The 26,697-nt window shown below is 41.0% G+C and overlaps 1 protein-coding gene across 4 annotated transcripts in view; it reads left to right on the plus strand.

Moving 5' to 3' along the window:
- Window positions 1-12,341: 12,341 nt before the first annotated feature.
- Window positions 12,342-26,697, plus strand: part of FER (FER tyrosine kinase) — a 156,833-nt gene continuing 142,477 nt past the window's right edge. For all 4 annotated transcript variants that reach the window (XM_051782603.1, XM_051782604.1, XM_051782605.1 and 1 more), the window contains exon 1: window positions 12,342-12,413. The gene's annotated coding sequence lies outside the window, so the exon portion shown is untranslated. The remainder of the gene's footprint in view (window positions 12,414-26,697) is intronic.

Below are 26,697 nucleotides of genomic sequence, written 5' to 3' on the forward strand. Positions count from 1 at the left end.
GTTGTATTTAGTTATATCATTTACTAAAATGATATAAACATAGTCCTAGAATACCTTTAGAGTGGGAAAAATTCTGTGTTTTACAAGAAACGCTACTCATAATTACATATAATGTTAATACAGATGATATTAACATTTATGAAACAAAGCAAACTATTTCAATAAATGTTTCATTTAAAATATCTTTTGCTGACTTTTTAAATTAAATAATGAAATTGAATCAAGTCAGAAACTTGTCTTATCCTGCCTTGGATTCTAGAAGGCACAATCGATTTACTGCAGCTGATTAGACAAGGGAAAAAAAACCAAACAAACGACTAATCAATTTGTTACAGCTTCACCTGCAGGTGTTCAAAGCTGGAAGATGGATATCTGCCTATTTTTCATTTTGGTGTATATTGCTGCAAGCTGTGGATTTCATACTGTTGGCTGTTGGATTCACTCCCACTCCATCAGTGTCTCAGTCCCAGTGTCCACCAGAATCTAACTCATCACTGGTTTCACTACGCAAGGGGTCGGTATGTTACAGGAAAGCTTCATGCTCTGTGGAATAATGGTTGCTCTTACATGAAACTCTTGTTTGCAAATCCTACTGCTGGTTTCACTGTGATTCACTTGCCAGAGGTCTCATGGAAAAGTGTCTGTGTACTCAACCATCCTTAAAAGATTGTGTAGGCCTGCCAGGGGCCACCTAAACTATATAAATGTGGTATAACCTGCTAAATATTCATAGCATGTTCAGTTGCACAACATGTTAGTTATGCCAGCAAGCAGCAGGCTAGCAGCTAATCAATTTACTATAATTTTACCCATAGCATGTAGTAGTGGAAGAGTTTGTATTAAAATCCGAGAAAACCGTTGATCCCCTTTCTCTTTTTTTAATATATATTTTTTTAATATTTCCCACCCCAACTCACTTTCTGAGAGAATCTATTTGTTTATGTATGTATGCTAATTCACAGACCTGACCAGCTGGTCTTTCCAGCAAGGATGTGTGAGCTCTTACATAGTTAGAAGCAGTTTGGGATGAACTCTTTGAGCGTCAAAAACTGTGTGGCAGGTAACTCTTTGTACCCAGTTATTATTGCTGTGTTGTGTAATACTTAAAAGACAATTTTAGTTGTGAAATATACTCTACTACAAGAAAAGTGCAAAGTATCCCCAGGGACTGAGCTCCAGAAATCTAAAGCAGTTTCTGACAAGAAACTTCTAAAGAAATCACTGTGTCTCTCCATAGAAGCTTCAAAGTAAGTAATGACAAAATTAACTTCTTCTTTTGCCTTGGGAACTCCACTGTTGTCTCTTCCTAAATTCTTCAGCTCTGTAGTTTGCAATGACATGGTGTCCCCCCAGGTACTCTCTTACTAATAGGTACCAGAAAAATATTGCCAGATAGGACAGTTCTATTACAAGAAGACATAGGATTTTAATAAGATATTTCTGACATCAGGACAACAATAAAACTTTGGCTTAGATAGACCTTGAGTTCTATCTAGGTAGCAAAACTAAAACTATAAAATATGGGGCAATTTATACGCCACTCAGAAAAGAAACTCCAAAGTATGGAAATGGGAAAGTGAGGAAAATATTTTTACAGGTCTTAATATTGAAATTACCCTTGGCACCAAACAAAGGTTAAAATAAAAGTAGAGTAATTTAATTTCACAAATCAAATTTGTTCAACTTTTTTGTTAAGTCTAAGGAGAGGTTTAGAGGAAGAGTTACATCTCTTGGTACACTGACTCTCCATCATTTTCCTATAAAGATGTCAAATCACTTAACCAGCAGTGGTGATGCGGATACAAATTTATACAAACTCTTCACCCTAAAAGGTTTCCCTTAAAGGAACAATACCTAAGAATTGTGTAATCTTATAAACTATCCCTTCTGTTTCATGTGTACCTTCTTGGGGAGTTTTAAGTTAATGAAGATGTTTATCTTCTGCTGCTGCTTACATTTTAGAAAGACTCCTGTCCTTTACCATAGTAGGTAAAAACATAACTTGTTCAGATAGGTTAAATCATCAACCTGATCTGAAAAACATACTGACGTCTCAAGGTAAAGGCTCAACTTCTAGATCACGGATTAACAAGTCCTGTTTCAAAGATTTTTTTTGTTTGCTTGCAGTTTTATCAGTTTTGTTCACAGTGTAATCCTACCAGCAGCTGCGTCAGCACAACCCATGGTAGTATATTGCAGCATGGAAGGAGCAATGTGCATTGAGGGAGAGAGGCAGGAATACTTTGAGCTGGAATTTGTCCTCAAGGTGGTTTGTTTTTTTAATACACCAATAACTGTTTTATATAAATGTATTCACAGTGAAGGCCATGATTATTTAGGCATAAAAAGTAGCTAGGCATGTGCATTACACTACTGTCTCCTCCTCAGAGCAGAAAAGATTTCCTATCCCAGGCTTGGAGGGGCCAGTATGATGCCACCAAAGAAGTAATTTCAGCCTCTCTCTTCAGGACCTGTACTCTTTAATGGCAATAGTAGACTGAGGCATTACCACACTCATTCCCCTTCCCTGACTGCTCATCCCTGGCCTTGTGTGGCTGAGTAGTGCTGTCCCAACTAGTTTTCCAGCTATGGTGTTAAGCAGATAGGGAACACACCTGGTTTGAAAAAGCATAACAAGGCTTACACAGTGAAATTTTGGATATTTTAAAGTAACAGCAAAAATATTTTTTTAAGCCAGGTGTGCTGGTTTAAAAGTTAACCAGCAGGGGAAATGAACTCAACTCAAAAGAGAGATTATAAATCAGAATAACAATTTAATAAAATAATAAGATAAGTATGATTATACAGACAAGCAATTTGGTTTTAACCCACAAAACCCAAATGTATAACCCAGCACCCTGGGGCATGAACAAAGTGGTGTTTTCTTGGGCACCCCCCCCGAGTCCAAAGTAAAGGGAGAGGGGAAAAAAAAACCTGCTGGTGGGAGAGCTGTTGCAGTCTGGTCAAAAGTGGTGATTGCAGTCCAGTTGAGGGTGGTGGTCTCAGTCTGGTTGAGAGCGGTGAGCTGCAGTCTTCCTCTGGATCCCACGAGTAGTAAAAAGGTTCCAAAACTCCAAGTTTATATATTCTCCAGTTCAGGCAGCAATGCTCAGTCCTTTCCTCAGAGCGGGGAATTCCATAAAAGGGTATGAGGATGCTCAGTCCTTCCCTCAGAGCGGGGAATTCCCTAAAAGGGTATGAGGACAGGAACATCTACAGGCCTCTACTGCTAACAATTTCTGGGAAATGGCATGGAAGGCTATAGAATACACAGTTTTGGGTTACACCCATACCATAATGAACTGGTCTCAGCTGTCCTAACTAGGACACCAGGCCATCTCCTTTATCTCTTTTGCAGAATGGTTGCATAAACACTTCTGGGAGCAGAAGTGATGGAAAATGGTGGAGACTGAGGGGGGAAATACCCCTAAGGTGGAAGGGTAGCAGAGGAAACAATACTGACTTAAGAAATTGTATCCAAAGATTTAAAATCATGAATCTAGAGTCTGAAAGAAAATATCAACAGAAAGCTCAGTGTGCTTTTACCTAGGTACCTCAACACACAGCTGTCATGCTTTCTTGAAATTGGAAAATGAATTTGCCTTAACAGTGTTGAAATCCTTCAAGGTGGCTTCTGTACTGTGTGAGTCTTAAACATTCACAACATTTTCCCATCTGGATAAGCAAGGAGCAAGATATAAATCCCATGATTTCCAAGAAGAGACATTTAGCTGAATAATTAATATTCCTCAAACTTAAGAATGATAACTAGCTCTGCAATCACCAAATTAGGAGAAATTTGAAAAAAAAAAATTCACAGCAGATACAACCTTTTTTTTAAATTTATTTATTCATGAACATATTACGGATTAGCAATGCTCGTTCCATAGAGCTAGAAGTGTCAGTCTGCAATGCCATCTGATGTACAGGATAAAACTAGGGCTTTGTCACATTAGGAATGTGGGACCTTTGTTTGTAAAGACTTTGCATAAACTCTGTAATTATTTTTTTAAATAATCTAAATGCTCAGGAACTTATCTATAGGTCTTCTGTCCCCTCCCTTATCACAAATTGACACAGGGCATTAATAAAATGCCATATTTAGATTACTGTGGGTCTATTCTAATACCTGAGCAGTGTATCTGTGCCCACCTATTAGGCTGAAGTCTATGACTGTATTTAATGGTAACAGCAGTAGATTTATCAGGAATTTAAATAGTTTTAGGAAACCAGAAAATTGTATGTGTGTCCTTAACTTTGGATTGTGAGTGGACCCTCCATTACCTGCTTGTTTTTTGTATTCAGGCATTAGCAAGGATCAGTAGCACCTTTTAAGAATAAACCCATGATTTCAATTCCTTCACAACACTGGCAACCTTTCCTAATGTCTGCTGAGCTTAAATTCATTGTTTAAAAATAAAAAAACACAACCTTGCTGATTTCTTTTACTTCCCTGATAAATCCTGTGAGAGATTTCAGTTTGTACAGATGAAAACCAAATTGTGTATGTGCACATTGTGCCTGCCTATTTGTATATGTATATACACATACATGTGTATATATATATATTTATGATTATATGCTTACTTCTTGCTTACTTCTGATAATTCCAACACTGTCTATTTAGCCACCATGCCCTCAAGAGGCAAATATTCAAATAAATGTGTGTAGGGATAGAAAAGCATTGGCAGGTACTAGAATTTTAGAATGTGTATCTGCACCGTAGTTTATGAATGGGAAAATCCTAGTAGGTTATTCTAAGGAACCTCCAGGCCCCTTAAACACAAAATGTGTAGTTTTAAATAGCACAGCACAGATTTGAAAAGGGTCTGAAGGCAGCACTAGTCAGATCGTGGGGTTGTCATAGCAACGGACATTGAAATTCAAAATATGAAGTACAAAATGGGGGTGGAAGAAAAAGAAGGGTAGAGAGGAGAAAAATAGCAAATAATAATAAAAATCTCTAAAACAAATACGAAAATTAGACTTCTATAATCAGTGATAGAATAACTATAATATCCTTATTTTGCTTACTATTATTTGCATTTTTTACTGTTTCATTTACTGTTGCATTTACAACAACTTGAAAATGCTTTTTAAATATTAACTATCTACACCTTCTAACAACCCTCAAAGCAAGTATTGATGTTGCCATTTATAGATAGAAATACTGAGGCAGAGAGAGCTTTGTACAGATAGAAAACCTATGGAAGAGGTAAAAAGAGAGCTCAGCCGTTTGCTTAGCTCTGTATGCACACGGTCTTTGCTGCATTGCTTTAACGTGCCTGAGTTTTATGATGCTATTATCTGGATATGTAATAGAAGAACCAGAGTAATTTTCACAATAGTGGTAGCAACATTAATCTGTTTCTGACACAAAAGCTCTGGTGCTTTAATACACAGTTTGTATAGTTATTTAAAATTTTGTTCTGTATTTCTTTACAATAATAGTGACAGAAAATAAGAAAAGAAAGAGTAAAATGGTAAACTGCAATTTATTTTTTCAAAGATGTACAGTGGTTTAGAAAAGATACTCATTCATGCCTAACTCATCAAGGAACTGCAGCAAATCTAACTCAACAGGAAGGAAGTAATATGCCCTTGTTGGGGATCAAGGAAATATACTGCTGGTTAAAAGTCTGAGCTAACAGGATTTTAAAAAATTTATTATTTTTATCCTTCGCAGACATCTCTTAGCAATCTTTTCTTCTGAGTATACATCTATATTAACTTTTCTGTATTACTGACTTGTGAATGATAGAATTCTTCAGTATATCTCCAGGAGATTTTTTTAATCATGGAATCATAGAATCAGCTGGGTTGGAAAGGACCTCTGAGATCATCAAGTCCAACACTTGTCCACTACCGCTGGGGTTACTAGACCATGGCACTAAGTACCACATCCAGTCTCTTCTAAAAACCTCCAGGGATGGAGAATCCACCACTTCCCTGGGCAGCCCATTTCAACACTTGATTACCCCCTCTGTAAAAAATTTCTTCCTAATATCCAACCTAAAGCTCCCCTGGCACAGCTTAAGACTGTGCCCTCTTGTCTTACTGATAGCTGCCTGGGAGAAGAGACCAACCCCCACCTGGCTACAACCTCCTTTCAGGGAGTTGTAGAGAGTGAGGAGGTCTCCCCTGAGCCTCCTCTTCTCCAGGCTGAACAGCCCCAGCTCCATTAGCCTCTCCTCATAGGACTTGTGCTCGAGTCCCTTCACCAGCCTCGTTGCTCTTCTCTGGACCTGCTCCAGCACCTCAATATCCTTCCTGAACTGAGGGGACCAGAGCTGGACACAACACTCCAGGTGTGGCCTCACCAGCACTGAGTACAGGGGAAAAATCACTCCCCTGGTCCTGTTGGCCACACTGTTCCTGATCCAGGCCAGGATGCCCTTGGCCTTCTTGGCCACCTGGGCACACTCTGGCTCATGTTCAGCTTCCTGTCAGTCAGTACCCCCAGGTCCCTTTCTGCCTGGCTGCTCTCCAGCCACTCTGTGCCCAGCCTGTAGCACTGCATGGGGTTGTTGTGGCCAAAGTGCAGGACCCGGCACTTGGCCTTGTCGAACCTCATCTCATTGGAATCAGCCCAACTCTCCAGCCTCTCCAGGTCCCCCTGCAGAGCCCTCCTGCCTTCCAGCTGTTCAACATTCCCCCCAGCTTGGTGTCATATGCAAATTTGCTGATGATGCACTCAGTCCCCTCATCTAAATAATCGATAAAGATATCAAATGGAACTGGCCCCAACTCTGATCCCTGGGGGACACCACTAGTGACCAGCTGCCAACTGGATGCAGCACCGTTCACCACCACTCTCTGGGCCCAGCCATCAGCCAGTTCCTAACCCAGCACAGAGTGCCCCTGTCCAAGCCATGAGCTGCCAGCTTTTTCAGGAGAACGCTGTGGGAGACGGTGTCAAAGGCTTTGCTAAAGCCCATGTTGAGTTTTGCAACAACTCCCATTTTACTTCAGCATTTTGAGGGAATGATAATGAGGAACTTTCCATCTCTCTATTTCCTACTTTTATATTTCCTTTCTGGGCACGTAATTTAACTTAAAATTGTTATAATTCTTGAAGTAATATAATGTTACAGTATCTGTCCCCTAAGAATAACTTTAAGATTTTTCAACATAAGTACTAGCAGTGTAGAGCAGAAAACTTGCATGGCACATACAGAAATCTTAGGCAATGAGCCATAAACAAAGAAATTAGACAAAGGTAGAAAAGAAGCATCAAAAATTATGAAAAGTGTTGACTCAATTATAGACTTGTAGTGTGCCAGAAGAGTTGCAGCAAACAGAGGAACAAATGGAAAAGGATTCTTGAAATATAGAGCTTAATTGAATAGGACAAGATTTTTACCATGTAAGAAGGAAATCCCTGATATTTCTAGGTTCATAATGGTGGGTGAATAGATAATGATAGAAAGACTGAAAATTCTCTCGCAACTGGAAAGCCAGAAGAAATTAAAGCATGAGATTACAGAAGATGGGTCATGTGAGAGGTGAAGAAAGATCCAGGATACTTAACTGATTTCTTCATGTATTTTTACTGGACAGTTGCTATTGTTTCAGCTAGTTGGGCCATGAAGTGCTCTGCCTGGTAGCTTCTGAGGTGTTACACCACAGAACTTGGCACTTGTCCGGGTGCTTGCCGAGTTTCTTTGGAGGCAGTTTTGGAATAGGGTCTGAAACAATGCTTCAATGCCACCGCTGTCCAAACCAGCAGGTTTAAAGTACTGGTGTTGATCACCTTTGGCTTAGCATGAAGATATAGTATTTAGGATTTGACTTGTATGAGCTGTTCTGGGCAGAATGGCAGCTTTCAACAAGCTTTACCAGGGAAACCCATGAGGCTCAGAAAGGACACTTGCTTTCTTACTTCCTCCTCAGAGAGAGAAGCTAAGGTGTGGCTGGATCCAATCCCAGCCTCAGACTTGGTCAACAGTTTATGTCTGAAGGTATAGATGTAATCAAACCTTTACACAGCTTTGTTCTGCAGAGTTAAGGATAGCAAACCAATATAGAAAAATTACATATTTAAACTGATTATAATAATGCTTAGACTAAGGAACCTTAATCAGAATTCATTACTACACAGTGTAGATAGTTGTAATTACTAGTATAGTGTACAATTTATTGAAGCAATATTGAAGGAACAATATCAAAGCTAGTAAAACAATTATTAAGTAGAGATGGATGTTACTCACCCATACCAACAACCATAGGCTTAGCCTTGAGGAGCAACCCTGAGGGCTGTCCCAGCTCAAGAGTGGAATCTTCACACATGCTGCAAGAAAGGGTGTGTTAGAATTCCCTCTCCTTAAAAAGAGAGGTTGGGCTTTTATAGCATAAAGTGCTTGACTGTCAGTCAGATGTCTCCAGGCTGGCTGTATCAGCTCAGCAGCTTTAGATAAGTTATCAAAGCATCACTTTTTAGTTCCTTTATCAGGAACTTCATCTGCCACATACCTCCCTGTGCCAGTTTCTGTCAGGAAACCTTGATCTCCACATTCTCAGCACGTTTAACTTTGGGGTTGATGATCTCAAGTTGATCTCATTCAACATCAAAAGCAGCACGAGGCCCCTTCTCCATCCACCACAGATAGCTTTTGTATATAGGGTCAAGTTCAAGCTGTTTTCCCCCTGCTTAGGCAGAGCATCCTGCTACAGGAGCAAAGTGAAAAGGTTGGAAGAAAGTACATTCAGGGATTGACACAATGTGCTGAAGCAAGAGCACATCCATTTCCCTGATCCTTTTCGTCTCCTCTGGGTACCTGTAGGATGTAACCTCTCTGCTTCTGGTGTTAGGCAGTGGGCCTGGGTCAGGCCTGGTAGGAAGGGGCAGAGAAGTCATGTATTGGGCTGAGTGAAGGAATGCGTGCAGAACCAGAAGACTGGGACAGGGAGGAGAGAAAAAGATGAAGATCTGCATCCTTTTAGAAACAAAGTTGTTAATTTGGATTTTAATTGCAATACTTCGATATACTTTTAAAGCTTTGTGTATCCAATTAATAATTGAATGTTTTTATATAAAGTTAGCAATTTGATTTTCAGAATATTTTACATATGTCTACACTACACTGCAGTGACTACAGTATAGGCCTATCTCCTTTTCATCTTCAACAAATATATGAAAGATTTGGGAAAAAAACCCCTTGCTACAAAAAAAAATCACATAGAATTCTTTCTCAAAAATTAAGTAGGTTCTTCAATAAATTTAAAAAAATTCTAATCAGAAAACTACTGAGGAGAGGTTTTTCTACCCTCATACCATTGTCTACCAGTTTTCACCAAGTTGAAGGGTGTCAAGGTGTAGTGGTTTGAACCAGGTTTTCCCCCTGAAGCTAAGAAAGTGGTAACCCCCAAGGGGTGGCGACACTGGAGATTGGAACCAATCTGCGCTCCTGCGAAATGTAAACATACCACAAGCAAAGGGAAGAGAAGGTTAGTTGTAGTTTGGTTGTAGAAGTGGTAGCCATGTTCTGAGGCCACGAGAAGCAGAGGGCAGAAGCCCCTGGGGGGGGCTTTGGCCCCCCAGCCCCAGCAGGGGGCTGTGGGGACCTGGAACAGCATAAAGCTGGGCTAAGTGCCTGCAGGTGAGAGCTAAGAAAGTTTTCTCCACTGTGAGTGAGCAGAGACAGAGCAGCAGCAGAAGCAACGTCCAGAGACTATGGCTAAGAGCCAGGACAGATAAGAACTGAACCAAACAGCAAATGGCATGCAGCACCACAGAGAGGACTCCTGGAAAAAAGAGAGTCAGCAGCAGAGTTACAGAGTTTTGGGGGTAAGAACTGAACCAGACCCCCCAAAACTCCTTTGAGATCTCTGAGAAAGGAGGGAGATGGACTCCTGTTAAGGAGAGGAGTCTTGGAGTGCTGCAGCACCAGAGAGAGAGAGAGGAGCTGAGAAGCTCAGAGCGTCCTGGGAAGCTGGACTGGGACGGAGAGGAATGCAGAGGGGGGTGACCTTGGCCTTCCCCCCCCCTCACCACTGCTGCCAAGGTGGCAGCCTGAGACAGAGCACAGGAGCTCTGGTAGAACTCTTGAGGCAAAGGCTTTCAACTGAAAGCTGCCCAAGATGTTCTGACTCAGGGGTGAACCCCCCTGAGGAAGGGACTTCCACGAAGCTGCCCCTGCATTTCGTGATATGCCTGTGGTGAAGCGAGTTTTGTCCCTGTTGGCAGTCCACAGGTGAGACCTTTGCTTAGAGTCGAAGGAGAACCAAGAGGGGTGAAAGGAGACCCCCCTGTGTCTTGAAGACCCTTTGTTTGGAGACAATGGGCCAAGGGACTTGGAGACCCCCTTGTGTGTATTGAGAAGAAATCCAGCTATCAGCTGCTGCATGCATGAGATGAGGAGAACCTGCTGCCTTAGAAGATACTGCTGCTCAGAGACTGGAAAGGATCTATCCTTCTTCCCTCCTGGACTTTTATTTGGAGGGGAGAAGAGATCTGATCCATTGTAAATACTTATGTCATGGTAGAGATAGTTGTGATCGTGTGTATAATGTATTATAATATTTATTTGTATACTCATTGTAATATATTCCCTTTCCCCATTTTGAGTCTGGTGTGTTTTGTCTGGAAAACCCATCTCACATTAAGTTGAGATGTGGAAGGGAGCTTAGACTAGGGAATTAGAATTTTGGGGATCTCGAACCATGACACAAGGTCAGCTAAGTTACCAAACTGTAGAGAAAAATCATTCAATATTTTCATAGGTATACGAGACTGACAAGATATTTGACAAATAAAATAGTTTGTTTGAATATACCTGAAGCAAAACCGAATCAGGCTGTTTGCACCTGCATTTGTCATAAAACCTTGTAACTGATGATTTCTTGTACTGAATTCAGTATTTGCATCTAAGATTTTTATCCCAACTCTAACATGGTTGGAAATATCCTAATGTAAATTACATCTTAAACCACCACTTTCAAATAAAGCTACATAGGTTTTTCTTCCTTCATCATGCAAACTTCTTTCTAACGGTATATAGGTCTCAATTTGCCTCAAGGTGCATACAGATGAGGTACAAAGTAATGTAATTTTTTCTCATTTGATAAGCAGATAAATAAAGGAAATTTTTTCTATAAGCTGTTTTGGAAGACAAAGGCATGAACATCTTAAACAGAGATGGAAAAGTGCACACAGCAAAAGTTTCACTAGATCACTTTAAACACTCTGGTCTAAAAAGAAGCCATGGATAGGAATATGATTGCTCTGTGCACATCTTGTTTTTTAAACTCCTTCCTAAATACCAATGACTGGCAAATTCTCAAGAAAGATATTTATCTCTAACTCAGATCTAACCTGTTAAGGGGCTCTTCTGTATGTATGAAATGGATTGTGTTCCCAGACTTTGTTATTACTACTTCATTACATTACTTTTCTAAATTGGTTTGAGCATAATCTATTGCAAAAGACAATATAAAAAAAAATTAACATTCATGGGTTTTCCCTAAACCTATTAAGGTAGTGTCACAATAATAGCTTTTCTTTCTTTTCCTTGAGTTCTTTTTTCCTTTTTTCTTCTTCTTTTTATTTTTTTTCATTTCCCCCCATTTTTTCCTTTTACCTTTTTTCCTTCCCCTCCTACTTTTTTTTTCTTTCCCCTTCTCTTACTCCTTTTCTCTTCCCCCTTCTTTTTTTTTCCCCATTTTCCCCTTCTTTTTTGCTTCTTTCCTGCTTCTTCCCCTCCTTTTTATTTTTCTCCCCGCTTTTCTCTTTCTCTTATTTTTTCTTCCTTTTCTCTTCCCCCTTCTTTTTTTCTCTCCTTCCCTTCACCCCTTCTGTTTTTCCGCCTTTTCCTCTTCTTTTTCCTGCTTTTTTTTTTCCTTCCCTCCCTTTCTTTTCCTATTCTTTCTTTTCCTTTCACCCCCTTTTCTTTTTCTTCTTCTTTCCCCCCCTTCTTTCTTTCACCCCTTCTTTTTTGTTTCCTCTCCACCTCTTCTTTTTGTCTCTTTATTTCTTTTTTTGTGTGTGTGCTTCTCGCTGCCTCTCCCTGACGGGGGTGGGGACTTCTTGTCCATCTGCCCGTCATGCCCGTTTCCCAGGAGTTCCTTTCTCAGCATTTCCCACTTCTCAGCCTCACGTCGGCAGTACCCTCCGGGATCAAGCACGGCTGTCCCGCGGTGGGCCCGGGGACGCGGGATCGGCGTTGCCTGGATACTTGGCGCGAGCGCGCGCGGCAGGGGCGGTGCCGATGGCGCTCGTGCCCCCTCCGCCCCTCTCCGCGAGCGCGTCACGGCGCGAGGGAGGCGGACCGGGCCGCGATTGGCCGGGCAGGAGAGGGGCCGCGCGCCGCCCGTTGGCCCGCGCGGGTCACGCAGCGCGGGCGGGGCCCGTGACGCGCGCGCGCGGCGGCGGCGGCGGCAGCGGCGGCAGCAGCAGGGGGGGCTTGGCTTGTCAGGTACGGACCGTCCGCACGGGGGGCGCCCGCCGGGTCGGGGCCGCCCCCGCCGGGCACCGCGACACCTGGCACAACCCGGGACGCTCGGGGTACTCTGGGACACCTGGGACACTCGGCGGGGCGGGCGGGCCCTGCTCCGGCTCTACCTGCGGGCGGGGCGGGCACCGGCGTCGCTCTCGTTGTGCCCTGGCGGGGCGGCGGCGGCCGCATCCGGTGGCGGCCCCGGCGGCGTCAGGGGCGCCGCTCGGCCGGCGGCGGCTCCGCCCCGGCGAATCCGGCACAGCCGATCCCGCCCCCCCGGCCCGGCTTATGGGGGGCGCAGGGTGGGATCGGTCCTGGTCCTGCGGTGCCTGGTGCCGTGCCTTTGGTGCGCGGTCCTGTTCTTTTCTGCCCGGTCTGCTTTCTTCGGTGCCCGCCCTGTGTGTTCCCGTCGCGTGCTCCGGTTTGTGCCGGGACTAGCGGTGGCCCGACGCTGTGGTGTTGCGCCCTCGCCGCCCCCCCAGTAAATGTAACAGCCCTGCAGGTTTGGTTTGGGCTGGTTTTTTTGTTCTTCTTCCTTCCTCCCCCTCCCGTGGCAGCGCTGGCTTTCTTATCTCCTACACTGGATTTGGAGCCCGCACGGTGGGGCCTTCCCAGTCCTACTGCCCTGGCTCTTTTCCTGCGCGTTTTAGGGCTTTGTGTGTTTGTGCTTTTGGTGTCTGCAGGGATACTAAATACTCACATCTTCAGTGTTTGAGAATTAAGTACATAGAGAGGCATTAGACATCCCCGGTCGTGTTGTAATATGTTTCTGTTTGGTTTGACTTGGGGTAAGCATACGCCTCTGGAAGTGACACAGACATCTGGGGTTTTGTTAGACTTTTAAACGAGCCAGCTCGTTTTCTGTTTGCAAGATGGCATTTCATTGCCTTTTAAGTAGGTGACATAACTTTTCCCTGCTTTGAAAACAGACCTGCTCAAAGTGACTTTGATGCTCTGCTGTATTCTAATGGTGCTTCCTTTGAGAAGTTGTGATGTGTAAAAAAATCTGGGTGACATGTGAAACTTTTTTGACCAAAAAAATTTACAGGGTATTATTTTAAGTTAATTTTACCTGCTAAATAAATAAAGAAATTGGTGATACAGTTTACTACGTGTAAGTGCTAGTCTTTGGAAGACTCCAAGAGATGGGACATTCACACTCACAGTCAAAGCAAATTGTAAACAATCGACGGTTATACAGTAATAATTATTGTTGGTGACACCAATGTATGTTTTATTGTTTTATAAATTCCTTTTTAGTGTGTTGACAGAAAATGTTACTACTGTTACAACTTTAAAATATTCAGATGTGGAATGCTAACCCCAGAAGGGTTGGGAGATATTTCTTTGAAGGAGAATATCAGGTCCTGCATGTGCAAGGTTATTTAACTAAGCAAAAACTCAATTATCCATCACCTTTCCTGATTTTGTACAGTAACTTTATGTCACAGCTGAATGTTTCAGAGAGAGGTCCTTCGTCAGTTGGTGTTTTTATTGCCAATGTATAAAGTGATCATTTAGAAATAATTCGGTACTTGAAAGTAAAGACAGGCCGTAGAATGGGCTGGGGAACTTTAGAGAGCTGCAAAGGAAGGTAAGATGGGTTTATGTTAAGAGAAAAGTAGAGGTGACTTTTCCTTCACTGGATTAAGGAAAATATCGGGAAGCAAGATTTGGCTGTGGGGGGCGAGTCACACTACAGTTGGATAGGATGTATTTCCATACCTAAAAATGTTCACAGTTCAGTGTCATTCTTCCTGCAGGGTAGAGCAGAGGTGCTTTGTCGACTTGAAGTAGGTTTGTGCCAGACATGATTGTGGGGCAGACATCTAGTGGTCTGTTCTTTGTCCGTGAGGAGACCCCCTCTCCCTGCCCGGTTTGCCTGTCCTCGATGGGATATTCCCTCAGCTGGGAAGCAGCAGGGTGAAGGAAGGTATGTTGCCGTGTCAGGCTGAAGGCGGAGAAAGCTGGCGGCAAGCCCGGAGTTGCTCCATACAAGGAGATGGGCTAGGAGCATGAGGTCATCACTTCACAGGGAGGAGTTTTTTTGCACTGTGTGGGAAGTGGGTCTAGGAAAAGGAAAAGAGATTCTTTTGCTGGGGGGGACGAAGGGGGAGAGGAGAAGGGAAGCAACAAGAGAAGAGAGGAAAACCTAAATTCATTCCAGCAGAAAGTATACTGCATGTATGCTCTTATCCTAAGATAAAACTTATCCTAAGAGCTATACTAAGTCCACTTAATTCTGTCCTAATCATAGTGTTGATGTGTTTGCCTTATAAAAAAGGGATTTCAAAAACTTGGTGGAGAGGTTTATTATACAGTAGAGATAGTCGAGGTATTGTTGAGTATTCACCATTTTATTAGGGATTTAAAGGGTTTAAAATACTCTGCATGAAAACAGGCAGAAAGTTTCTGCCGTGTGACATTTGCGTTAGGTAACTGTAGCATTTCTTTGCAAAGGTTTATTTTGGAAACTTGTTCTTAGTAGTGAACCAATGGAATTCATAGCTTTGTTTTCAGGGTTTGAGAAAAGATAGTTACCTCTCTTTTTAAGAACCGTGTGTGTGGTCGCATGCAGTGCATAGGAAGTTTTGGTAAGAATTCTTAAGAACCAGCAAGGGTGCTTCTGAAATGGTTTTTTTGTGTGTGTGTTGTTTGAGGGTTTTTTTTCCTCATAGGATGGTTTCATTGGATGGAGGGTTTTGATTGTTTTCATCTTGTAGCATGAAATTGTATTTGAAAGCATGACTGTAATTTTTTTTTATTTCCTCCTGCAAGTTTAAATGCAGTATTAAGTTTGGTTTAGAGTGTAGTCAGTAGTATGTGTTTCCCTGATGATGATAAAAATAGATTTTCAATAAATTAGGACTTAATGCTGTTTTTAATCTGAGTGAATTGTGCTTCATGACATCATTCTACTTTGGATCTTGGATAGCTGTTTGCTCTGTCCTAACCAACCCCCTTTGCATTGCTGCCTTCTACACTAGAGAGAAAGCCAGATAGTTTAACCACATACAATTCTAAACTTTCTTTTTCATATCTTGGTTTCTTACTAACCTGCTCACAATAGAGATGTGTCATAACAGTTTGTAGAGACAACTCTATATTTGTAACTTTGCTGCACTTCACTGACTGATTTCTTGCCAACTGTGCGGGTTTGTCAGAATTACTCAAATTTGAAATGTATTAGTTGGCCTTTTAGAACCTTGTTTATGTTGTGGACTGGCACCTTGAGCAAAAATGGTATTTTATGAGGCTTTTTGATCTGGTTGCTCTTATTTTCTGCTGAGGGGAGAGTAAGTGCTCAGACCAAATCTTTCCCTTAAGCTGTTGATTGAGGGAAACAACTCAATCAACAGCAGTAATTGCATCCTGTGAGACATTTCTGTGATGCAGGTCTCTATAAGACAATCATATGAAACTTTTTCTTCATGGGAAAAAACCCATCGTGTGGTGTACTGTTAATCTGTCCTTTAGGTATGCTGTACAATATTGCTTGCATAATACTGTAGTCCGTTTGCAGCCCTGTCTTATTAAGGGCTAGTAAGAAAATGCCTAATGAATAACTTAATAGTTTGTTATGTCTTGGGGCATTTTTCTATATGGTATTGAAGTCTTGGTCTGAAGACAGCTTGCATTTGTCACCACTTGATCTTAAGGGTCTCACAACCTCTTCTTTTCATACTATGGTTTTGGAAGTGAGAAGCTGAGACACTAGGAAATTAAACTTAAGCATATAACTTCCCATCAATAAAAATTCCCATCATTAAGACCTAGTGAAAAGTTTGTGAATTGTTGTATATTATGTAAGCACTCTTTGCCAGAAGCAGAAGTAAAATCCAGAATGGTGGTAAAATGCATTAATCACGACTTCTTTGTTCCCTGAAATTTCCTGTTTAGTAACTGGAAAACATACAATTACAGCAAGGTACGTGATGAGATCGTGAAGGTAAGCCCCTCTGACAGAATGCTGACTCATACTCAGGGCACTCCATCCTCTTTAATAAAAGAATTGGGCATTTATGGAGAAAAGCACTGTGAAAATAATTACACAGTCACATAATGCATATTCCAAAGAGAGTAGCATTTAGGTTTTGATCCCCCATTTGTGAATCTCTTAGTTTCAGTACTTGGTTTGTCAGCTTTGCTGCTGTTTGCCAGCTTCTCAACCTTTTGCTTTAGAAAATTTGGAAAAATCTTATTTTATACATTAACAGCATATTGTAACTTACATGGTTGTATTGGATCTGGTTGAGCTGGAGTTCATTTCCCCACAGTAGCCCTCACAGTGCTGTGCTTTACATTGGCAGCTAGAAGGGTGTTGATAAACACACCGGTGTTTTGGCTACTGCTGAGCACAGCACCAACACTGTAACATTCCTTCCTTAGGTGAGGGTGAGATCCTGGGAGAGGACCCAAGTAGGCCAGCTGACCCAAACTGACCAAAGGGATGTTCCGTACCACGTGATGCAGCTCAGATATAAAAGCTAAGGCACAGATCAGGAAGGCAGGCATTCATTGTCTAATGGCTGCCTACTGAGGAACCCTTACACGTGTTGAAGCCCTGCTGCTCGGGAGTGGCTGCTGCTGCTGGGAAGTAGAGAATAAACCCTGCTATGTTTCGCTTTGCTTTTGCATGTGCAAGCTTCTGCTTTGCTTTCACTTTAAATAAAGTGCCTTATCCCAAACCATGAGTTGTTTTTCCACCTTACTCTCTCCCCTGTCCACCTGGGAAGGGGAGTGATAGAGCGGCTGGGTGGGCACCCAGCGTTCTGCCCAGATTAACCCACCACAGTGGTTCATCATCACATTTGTAATGTTTGCTGTTGAATTGAGAGTGGCAGTTGTAAGTTGTATTTCTCAGTACAGAACAGAGTTGAAAAGAGCATAAATGTAATGGTTATTTGATAAGACAGGAATAATTTTATTGAATATTTGGTGCTGTAATGCTCAGGAAAATAGCATATTAATAATGGCTCAGCTGGTGGAGGTTGTTAGCTGCTTGGCTAGTAAATAAAAAAAATTCACTCCTGGTGAATCTGAATAAACAGAAAAGAGTAGGATTGTAGAATAAACCACAATCTTTGAATAAATAAAGCTTGTTCTATCTGCTGTTAAATTGTATAAATTTGTTAAAATCTCTTCAGTGTAGTGTACTGCCACTATATTTGTTAAAGTTCAGCTTTTTTGAATTGTGCTAAAGCTTTTTTTAATGTTTCGGGTGTCTTTCAGATAGCATCTGACTTCTTAGTTGTGCCTTCTGCTTTGAAATGTTCATCAGTGTAACATAATACCCCACAGTATTATTCTAAGTAAGTTTCAGGAATTATAGATAAGGGATACAGTCAAGTGAAGTGGTTAAGTTGTAAAACAATGACAAGCTTAAGCACTGTAAAAATGGTATTTTTCAAACAAGGATTGCTGTCCCTTCAGAAAAATCTGAGAATTGCTTTTGTAGCCAGTGTTAAAGAAAATCATGTGACTTTGCAGTGGCTTTTTACTGATTAAAAGTCAGAGAACGTGGAATCAGAAAAACACGTGCTTGTTTATTGTTCATATATTTATTGTATATTGCTGCTGTGAATGGTGTGTTTCCTCCTAAGGAGAGTTATCTCTCCTGTAATTTCTATAATATGTTTTTTTACTATTTCAGCAGATGTGCTAACTGGAGCTCACCAGTTGGCCTGATTTGCCAAATACAGAAAAAAATGTTAGCAGTTGAAGTGTGTATCTGAGAAAACAAGGAATTGTAAAGGACCTGTAGCAAAGATAGAGGAAGGCCATTTAATACCCAATTTTGCCTTTTGAATTAGGTGAATATTGAAATTGGAGTGGAAAATCATCAGTGAATGTGTTAAATAAATCTGAAGTTACTATTTTAACAAATTTAACTGGCATCTAGATTATCTGATTTATCTAAACGATTTTTTTTTGTAATGTGAGAAGGTAATTACATGCCATTCTTATTTCAGTTTGATTCAATCCTTGTCTTCCTCCATGACCTCTTAGTTTTCCATGCTGCCTGCTTTCTAGCTCTGCTTCTCTGGAGCGAGCTGCTACCTCTGAAAGGAAACCTGCCCTCAGCTCATGGGATAGTTTTCTCCAGGCTCTCCTTCAGCACACTGCAGCAGATTTATGTCCTTTACAGAGCAGTCTTCCAGAGCTGTCCTGTTCTGGTATGCTTTGTGTCCTAAGGCTTCATGTTTCCACGAAGCTTGCGGTGCATACCCTGTGCAAAAAATCGGTCTGATGGACTGTAACACAGTATTTTCTTTTGCTCTGGTATTTCATCACCAAAGTCACCCCAACCAGGCTCGAGGAGCCTAAGTGGAGATGTGGAGATTAGCAATGTGGCTGTGGATAGTCTGCTTTCTGGGGGGTGGAAGCTGCCTTTTCCAAAGCAGTGATTAAGCAGATGGTTGTTAACATTTGTCTATTACAGTAGTATGGCTTGTGTCCCTCAACATAATTTTTCTCAAGTGAAGTTCGGATTTTAGCTTTAAAGATGCAGTCCGTCAGATTCCCCTCAACTGTCTCTGAGTACAGTAAGGCAAGAATTCTGAGGGAGCTAAATAACCCTTGCCTTCAATACAAACATTACTATCATCCCTAACTTTTTTGTTTCTGAGGAATACTCAGGAATGGTGTTATGTTATGAAGGACATTGTCCTTTTAAATGAACTGTTGAAAGAATAATTTTGAGATACAGAATGAAAGACTGGGGATAAAATAGTAATCTATTTCAATAAAGATCAGGTAGGCTGACTCTTACATATGCAAATAAATTTCCATCTGAAGAGTCCAAGCATGCATTTTTTTGTGCACCTGTGCACTTCAGTATCACTTGTCCAGACACTTGAAAGATGAAACATCTACAACTTTTAACTGTTTGTTATAACATCTGTTAATTAAAGCTTGATCCATATATTATTTCAAATGAGAATAATATGCTTCAGAAGGAGTGTTCTCTGTAAATGGGAAGGCTGATGATACCCTAACAAAACTGTCTGGATCTTGTTACCTAAAAGACCGAGAAGAAAGAAAGACTCCAGGCCCAATTAGGTAGGAGATAAGAAAGCAGAAGTTTTAATGAGCCTCCAGGCTCCAGGAATACAAAACCGTCGTGCGCCCTTGGACCCCGGTGCTACAATTTTATAATGATGTCCATCCAATCCCCGCTCGTCCACCCCCTGGTTCTACCCCATTCCATCCCTCAGCACACCCCTTCGGAAATTGAGTCTGGGGGAGTTTGAGACCCCTGTTTCATCATTTTCCTCTTCATTGCAGCATGTACAGTCCTTGGAGTCCCTCCAAAGTTCCAAGCTTGAAGGCCGTTGTGCCTATTTTTACATATTTTGGTGGTGCAGGCGTTAAGGTGCTTTCTGCAATTCTACGTTGAAAAGAAGACTGAACAGCTAACGGACTTCTGAGGGATTGATATGGAAAGGGGTTTGATATGTGCAACCTTTAGGCTACTGCCGTTACTTCTACTGGAAAATACTGATAGAAGATATAACATCGTGAGAAACATACCACAGCTACATTTGAAATCTACATTCACTACATAACTACTTTTAAAGTCTATAAAAATTAAAAAATCAAAAACTCTAAGGCAACAATCTGAAAAAGATAGGGTAGGTTTCTTCATGTGTCTTAAAAAGTTAGCATGGTATATATTGGTAGAATGTATGTATTAAAATTTGTTGCACACTTGAAGTGTTTAAGAAGGTACAAATGCATAGTTCAGTCATCTGCCTTTCTACTGACTCTGCCTTAAAGTGACAGTAACTCTACTCCACATGACAGAGAGAGTTATCACAGTATTTTCTAGGACATGGAGTGTGGGAAGGTAAAGTTCAGGAACAGCAACAAAGGCTTGGGGCAACAGCTCCCACTGAAACACACTATATGTTGTATTGCCCACAGCGTAACAGTCTGGAATATCAGCTGTTGGGAAGGAACAGGATTCTCTCATGGACCTGTGTTCCTCGTGACCAGGTTTTCTGTACAAAATGCTGTATAATCAAACTACATTATATGTGATACAACGGTGACAAGGAAATAAATGACCTCGAGAAGACTGACTGAACAGTGAGTTAACTAAGCAGAGGGTTTAAGGAACCAGAAGGATGTAGTTTAATGAAGGAGGAAAGAAGAGGAAGCATCGTGATTACTCTTTGAATTTCTTTTCAAAGAGCAATAAATATTTGGAACTGGATTATGCTACTCCTGAGGAGACCAGTATTGTCATATATTACAGACTAATGGCAGATTTGTTATCTGATTGCTTTGTCTGAAATGAGAAATTCTGGCTGATGTTGGGACATAAAAAGAAATTAAACTGCCTCTAGACTCTTAAAAGTATTTCACATCCTGTGGATTTATCTTTTTCTGTGGCTGTCCTTAAATCTTGAGAGCTAATACAGTGCTTCTGGAAGAAGCTCCTAATAGTATTCTTGATTGGTAAGTTGAAATGTGCAATGGCAGCAGCTAGATGAGTTTTGGGACCTGAAATCTTTCCAAGGAGGTGTTTTAGGTGTTGCTTTGTCATGATGAGAGACCGTCAGCACTGTGTGAGAATTCTTCCCTCCTCCTCTTTTCCCTGAAAAGATGCTTATGTAGGTGGCCTTGGGATTGAGGTCTGCACATGGGTTTTGTGTGTGTGTTCATTTTGGCTTGCCATGTATTTTTCTCAAGACAGATAGATATCAATGTATGAAGCATTTCCTTCAGAGGTTTGGGGGTTTTTTCAAATAAGGAAAATTGGTTCCCACTTTGAAAGTAGAGAAGTTGGCATCTAGTTGAACGAAAGAATTCAGCAAATAAATAAGTTAACTATTAGTAGAGTAACTCATTAGTCAGCATGATTACTACAAGTACTTTTTAATTTCGTTGTTGACTCTTGCCACTACTTTTCCTAGAATTTGTTTCCACCTTCACTATTAATCTGAGACAATGCAGTAATGTCTTGAAAATGCAATACTTTGATTGTCTTTTGCTTTAATACACCAGGTAATATACACTTTAAGCAAGCTCGAGTGACTGATGTGTTATTTTATTTTATTTTCAATTTGTGTCCAACTTTTGGATATTGTAGCATTATATGTTTCTTTGTAATTCTAGAACAGTCCTGTTCTTTAGCTGTTAGAATTTGTTAACAGCATTGCAGATACTGGTGCGCAGTGTCTTCCACATGAGAATAATTTTAATCAGCCTTATTCATGTTTTTGTTAAGATCTAGTATGAACATAAATGTTGCAACACTGAGGAATTGAGAGTTCAGTGACAATTCATTGGTCAGGAACTCTGTATTGAGGCCATGCTTTTCTTTGGCTTTTGTTGCATCCTGGAACTTAGTTTAAGGAAAGTTCAATTCTTGGAAAAATAAAGGAAGGAAAGCTCTTTTTACTTGTAAGCACATGAAAGGTAATAAGAAATTAGGGGCATTTGCTCTTTAAAAGCAAAGGGCATGTGTGTGACTTACTTTGTATGCACCACCAGCTTTTTCAGAGTTAACAAGGCAGACTTGAGTCTCACTCAAGTCGTGGTGGCAAGGTCTGACTTCTGGCAGCTACCCTGGCTCTTCTATTCCTAAACTGTGTGTCTCAGTTTAAGGAGACTGGAGCGTTTTGCTAAGGAGGATGAGTTATGAGGTAGACCAAACTCCTCTCTCTCAGCAATTGTAAATCCGAAATTAAAAGGCTCCAATTGAAGAAGTATGGAAAAGGGAAGAAATAACAACCCTTTATTGGCAAAAACAGTAACAGAACACAGAAACAACTAAACAATAATCCTGTACCCAAAAGTCCCCTTCAAAAAGGGAACAGTCTGATATTCTCTGTCCTCTGGCGCGGTTCCAATCCCGGTGGGCAGGAGCGCTGTTGGATCCCTGGAGGAGCAGAGCCTGCAGTGCTCGGTGTCGGTCGGCAGGGGGCGCTGTCGGGCTCTGGTGGTCGCCGTGTGGGGGCCCCGGATCGCGGGAGGAGCCGAAATGGAGATCACCCCCCACCGAGGAGGGGAAGGGGAGAAGGGGAAAGAAGGGCAGTTTCTTTCCCACGAAACTCACGATGTCTGTGGCTGGCTGTGTTTGGGACTCCCCCCTTTCCTCTACGAGCACAGACCCTTCAATGAAATCTGAGCTGGTCCGTCTGGCGACAGAGCAGACCGTAGGCAAGACGAGGCCGGAGAACAGCCAGATGACCAGGTCGAGAGCAAAATGGCCTCAGAGCTTTTCCAGCACACACCGTGCCCCCGTTAAGGCAAAAAGTTAAGTGCCTCTTTCCAAAGAGAGGAGGGGAGAAAAACTCCTTCCCCCCACACCCCAGCCTTAGAGAAAGCTATCAACCTGGAATGCAGGTTGGCCAGCTAGTTCTTTTGTATAGTCAATTACCCCTTCCCTCTCTCTCGTTCAACACCTTCTTTTACAGCGGGACCGGGGAAAGGAAAATTTCTGCTTGGATTTTTAGAACAAATAAACCTATGACACTGTGTCTGCCTTCATCTTGTACTCTTATGTCTGGTGAGATTCAGTCTTGCTCCTTACCTGTGTCTGTGAGGTAAAAACTTATACAAGGTAGAAGCAAAACTAGTTGAGTAACTGCACCTAAAAATCACTTGCCGCATGGTTCACTGCCAGTTGTCAGCATTTCCCTTCACACATTTGTTTTACAAGAGGCCTGAGATGATAAAGAGTGCTGAGAAACTTACCAGAGGAGAAGCAAAGAGCTGCAGGTGTGGCGGAGAATGAGATTACTGTTTAGAATAATCTTGGCAAATGGGAGATGTCATCTGGAACAAAGCAGGTGTCAGTGAGCATGAAAACTCACTGTCTGTAGGCTGGACTGCATGGATATGAGATGGGGGAGGAAACAGGGAAAAGTGCAGGTCTTTGGAAAAGGACCTGGAATTTTTGTTTACTAAAGAAAGAAGGATACACTGCCATGTTATTGGGTTAAAGCACTTGGGTAAAGAGCTCAAAAGTGATTTGAAGGAATTTCTCTGCTCTTCTCAGAGTTCTACAGTATCCCACTGTTTTAGCTTATGAACTCTGAGATTGGGACCAATTGAAGGATAGCAGTGGTCTAGAAAATATTAAAAGATTGAAATAATTAGAATGGCTTAGTCAAAAAATTAGCATATTCAGGTTGCAGAGAAGTGGCTCTCTGCAACCTCTCTCTGTACCTCAGTTATGAGGAAGGGAAGGTGAGATTTGGTCATGGAGAAGGCTTTTCCTAATGCCAACGGCAGAGGAATACTAAATCAGGTAGTCTGACAAGATATGTGGTTCTTTGGTGGAAGGTGAAAGAATTAGATGTTGTCTTTATATAAGCCTTATACAGGATTCTTAGGGACTTACTTTCATCATGTCTATTACTACCATTTGCACATGTGGAGAGAATTCCAACAGGTAAATTAAAACTTTATGTATCCCAAAAAGGAAGCGTCCCTTGTGATTCTAGTCAGAGGATCTGACAGCTGTTTTCTGTTGGTTGGTGTGTTTTTTTTTTTGGCCCTGCTGATGAGTGTAAATCCTATTCTTTAATGGAACTCACTGCTTCTTATTTGCATGTATTTTTAATAAGATCACGGCTCCCTGAGCTGCTAAGGTAAAGTGTGGTCTTCATACAGCTGCAGGGGTAAGAGAGTGAGAGGTCATTGTTTGAGGATGTTTGTACCCAACCAAGTGAAATCCGCATAGCTCAGTACTTGCTCCTGTCAGATAAGAAGAGTCTATTGGCACAAATATAGAGTAGTAGTTCCTGTTCTGTTTTTGCAGTTTAGAGACAACTCGAGGTGGAACTTTTACTGTTCTAAAAGTTTGCTTTTTTAATGAATTTTTATAATAATATTTGTACCTGTTTGTTTCATGGTCTCAGAAATGTCTTTAGGCATTGAATTATGTCATTTAATTATTCACTAGGCAAAGAAGTATGGAAGAGCAGCTTCGTAAAATTTCATTTGATGTTCTTAAGTTCTTCTGGGAAACACTTATTGCATCTGACATACCAAGTCACTTTGTGCAATAATGATTTTTTTTCCCTATGTACTTTGATCTGACACCCATCATACTTGCCTGTTTTGTGAAATAAAAAATTCACTTTACTTTCTTTGTGTGGAAGTTGCTCCATGATCAATATTACCTATATTTTTTTGGGTGCTTTATATTTTTCATGAGGTAGGAGAATTTGAAAAACCATGAAAAACCATGAATGTATCAGCAGTGTAAGAACGCATTATGTTCTCTCTTCCCTCCATTAAAAAAGTCTGATATTCTGGATGGTTTCTAACCTGACCACTTCAAAGCACTGAATGAATGTTTTTGAAGGTCTGTGTTCAGAAACTGCTAGAAGTTTTTCTGGTAATGGCATTGAATAACTTGTACCAGTGTATTATGTTACATTTGTTGACATGTGACTTCATTTGCTGTTTTCTGTGCTTGTTGCTCAGTGTCCTGAAGTTCTGCAAATTTTTTAATGATCTGTCAGTTTTGATTGATCATAATAATTTTGTATGAAGCACATATGCTCCTGAAATGACAGATAGGCAGGTGACCATCCTAAAGAACAGCCCAAGTCCTGGTACAGATTCTGATGAGGCTTCTGTCCTCTTGCCTGTCAATCTTTGTCTCTTAAATCTTACTGTGCAAGTCGTCAGTTCTCCAGCAGCTTCCTATGTGAGACATCAGCAGAAACTTCTTAGAAGTATTTTGTTCACTACCACTTCCAACTACTTTTTCCATAGGATCCTTGATTCCTTCAAAGGACTCTTCAAGTTGTGAAGCGTGATTTTCCTCTACAAAAGCTGTGTTCATTTTTTTCACCATTTATTCTAATCTGCAGATTCTTAAATGTGATTCCTTGTCCAGTATCAAAATCAGACTGTCTTTGTTGTGCTTCTACCGATTGCCTTATCAGCTCTGAAAAGATTTGATAAATTTTCCACTCTCCATTTCTCTTTACTTAGGTCACCTTAAGCCTAAGTTTTTCAGAATTGATAGTTTGGCAATTTAATAGTTGGTACTTTAACACTTTCACTGAATAGCATTTGACTGATGAATTGTTACTATTGGTATTTTTAAATACTCTGCTGATGCTTCGTTGTGAGAGAATGCCTTGTATATCCTCAGTGTGAAGAGGATCTAGTGGGGGATTGGCTTTGACTGTCCTTGTAGTAATTTCAGAAAACAACAGCTCATCTAGATTTTCTCTTTTATCCTTATCTTCATATAATTCTGTCTTTCATGTCTTCATTATCTAGTGGATTATTGCATTGTTGTAGCAAGCTGTCTGAAACTATCAGATTCTACTATGTTCGAGATCAGAAATAGCAGTGGGAATTTTGTAACATTTTATTGCTCTCTGACAGATGGCTGTGCAGTTCACTGGAAAGCTTTTATTATGCTTCTGTGTACTAGCTGGTGTATGCCTACCAATTAGACCAGTACTGGACTTGTATTACCAGTTTTAAATTCTACTGATGACCTGTATGCAAATGAAAATATGCACATAAATAAAGAGTTAGTAGTAATTGGAATTCTGAAGAAAAGCTGGGTTTGCATTTTTTTTTGTACTGAAAAATGAAATTCTCCACTCTATCATATGTGATAGAGTAGTTCTTTAAAAAAATAAAATAAAAAAGGATTACTCCTTGTCTGTGTGCAGAGAGCAGAGGATACAACTTGTCTCTGTTTAAATGGCTCCAGTTTGTTGTTTTATTTAATAAATGTAGTTTTCATAAGGGCTTCATTTTGCCACATGCAATTTTTTAACATCTACTTGAAACCTGAATTTGCCCAGGTGCTGGTGGTAGTGTGTGTTCTACTTTCATGAGTCCCCTTTGAGCAAGGATTAAGACTTATGTTCCTGTCCAGTGATATTATGCTATTTCCACCTGGTTTGCATTTGTGATGGGAAGACTGGAGCCAAATTTACTCTAATGTTTTGCTCCTGATTGTAATTTTTTGCCAGTGAAGACTTTCCCTTGGGCTTTGTAACTTTGAAAAAAGTGATTTTATATCTGTTTTTAAAAAGTGTGGTGGATTTTGTATTGCTTATAGCCTCCTGCATTTTTTCCCCTCCTTTTGTATCTGCTTGCATAGCTGCTGTTCCTCTGCAGTGACTGAATGTTAGCATCACTTAGTCTTTTCTATTTTTGGTCATGGAGAATGGAAGTTGTGTATTTATACTAGGCAGTTCTTTGTTTCTAGAATATCACTAAGTAACCAGAAAGGAATATTAAATAATGCCTTCTTGAATATGAGCTA

This window comes from Manacus candei, unplaced genomic scaffold (genome assembly GCF_025592945.1).
Source record: "Manacus candei isolate 608988 ecotype Guabito, Panama unplaced genomic scaffold, ASM2559294v1 h1tg000016l, whole genome shotgun sequence".
NCBI classification, from domain to species: Eukaryota; Metazoa; Chordata; class Aves; order Passeriformes; family Pipridae; genus Manacus; species Manacus candei.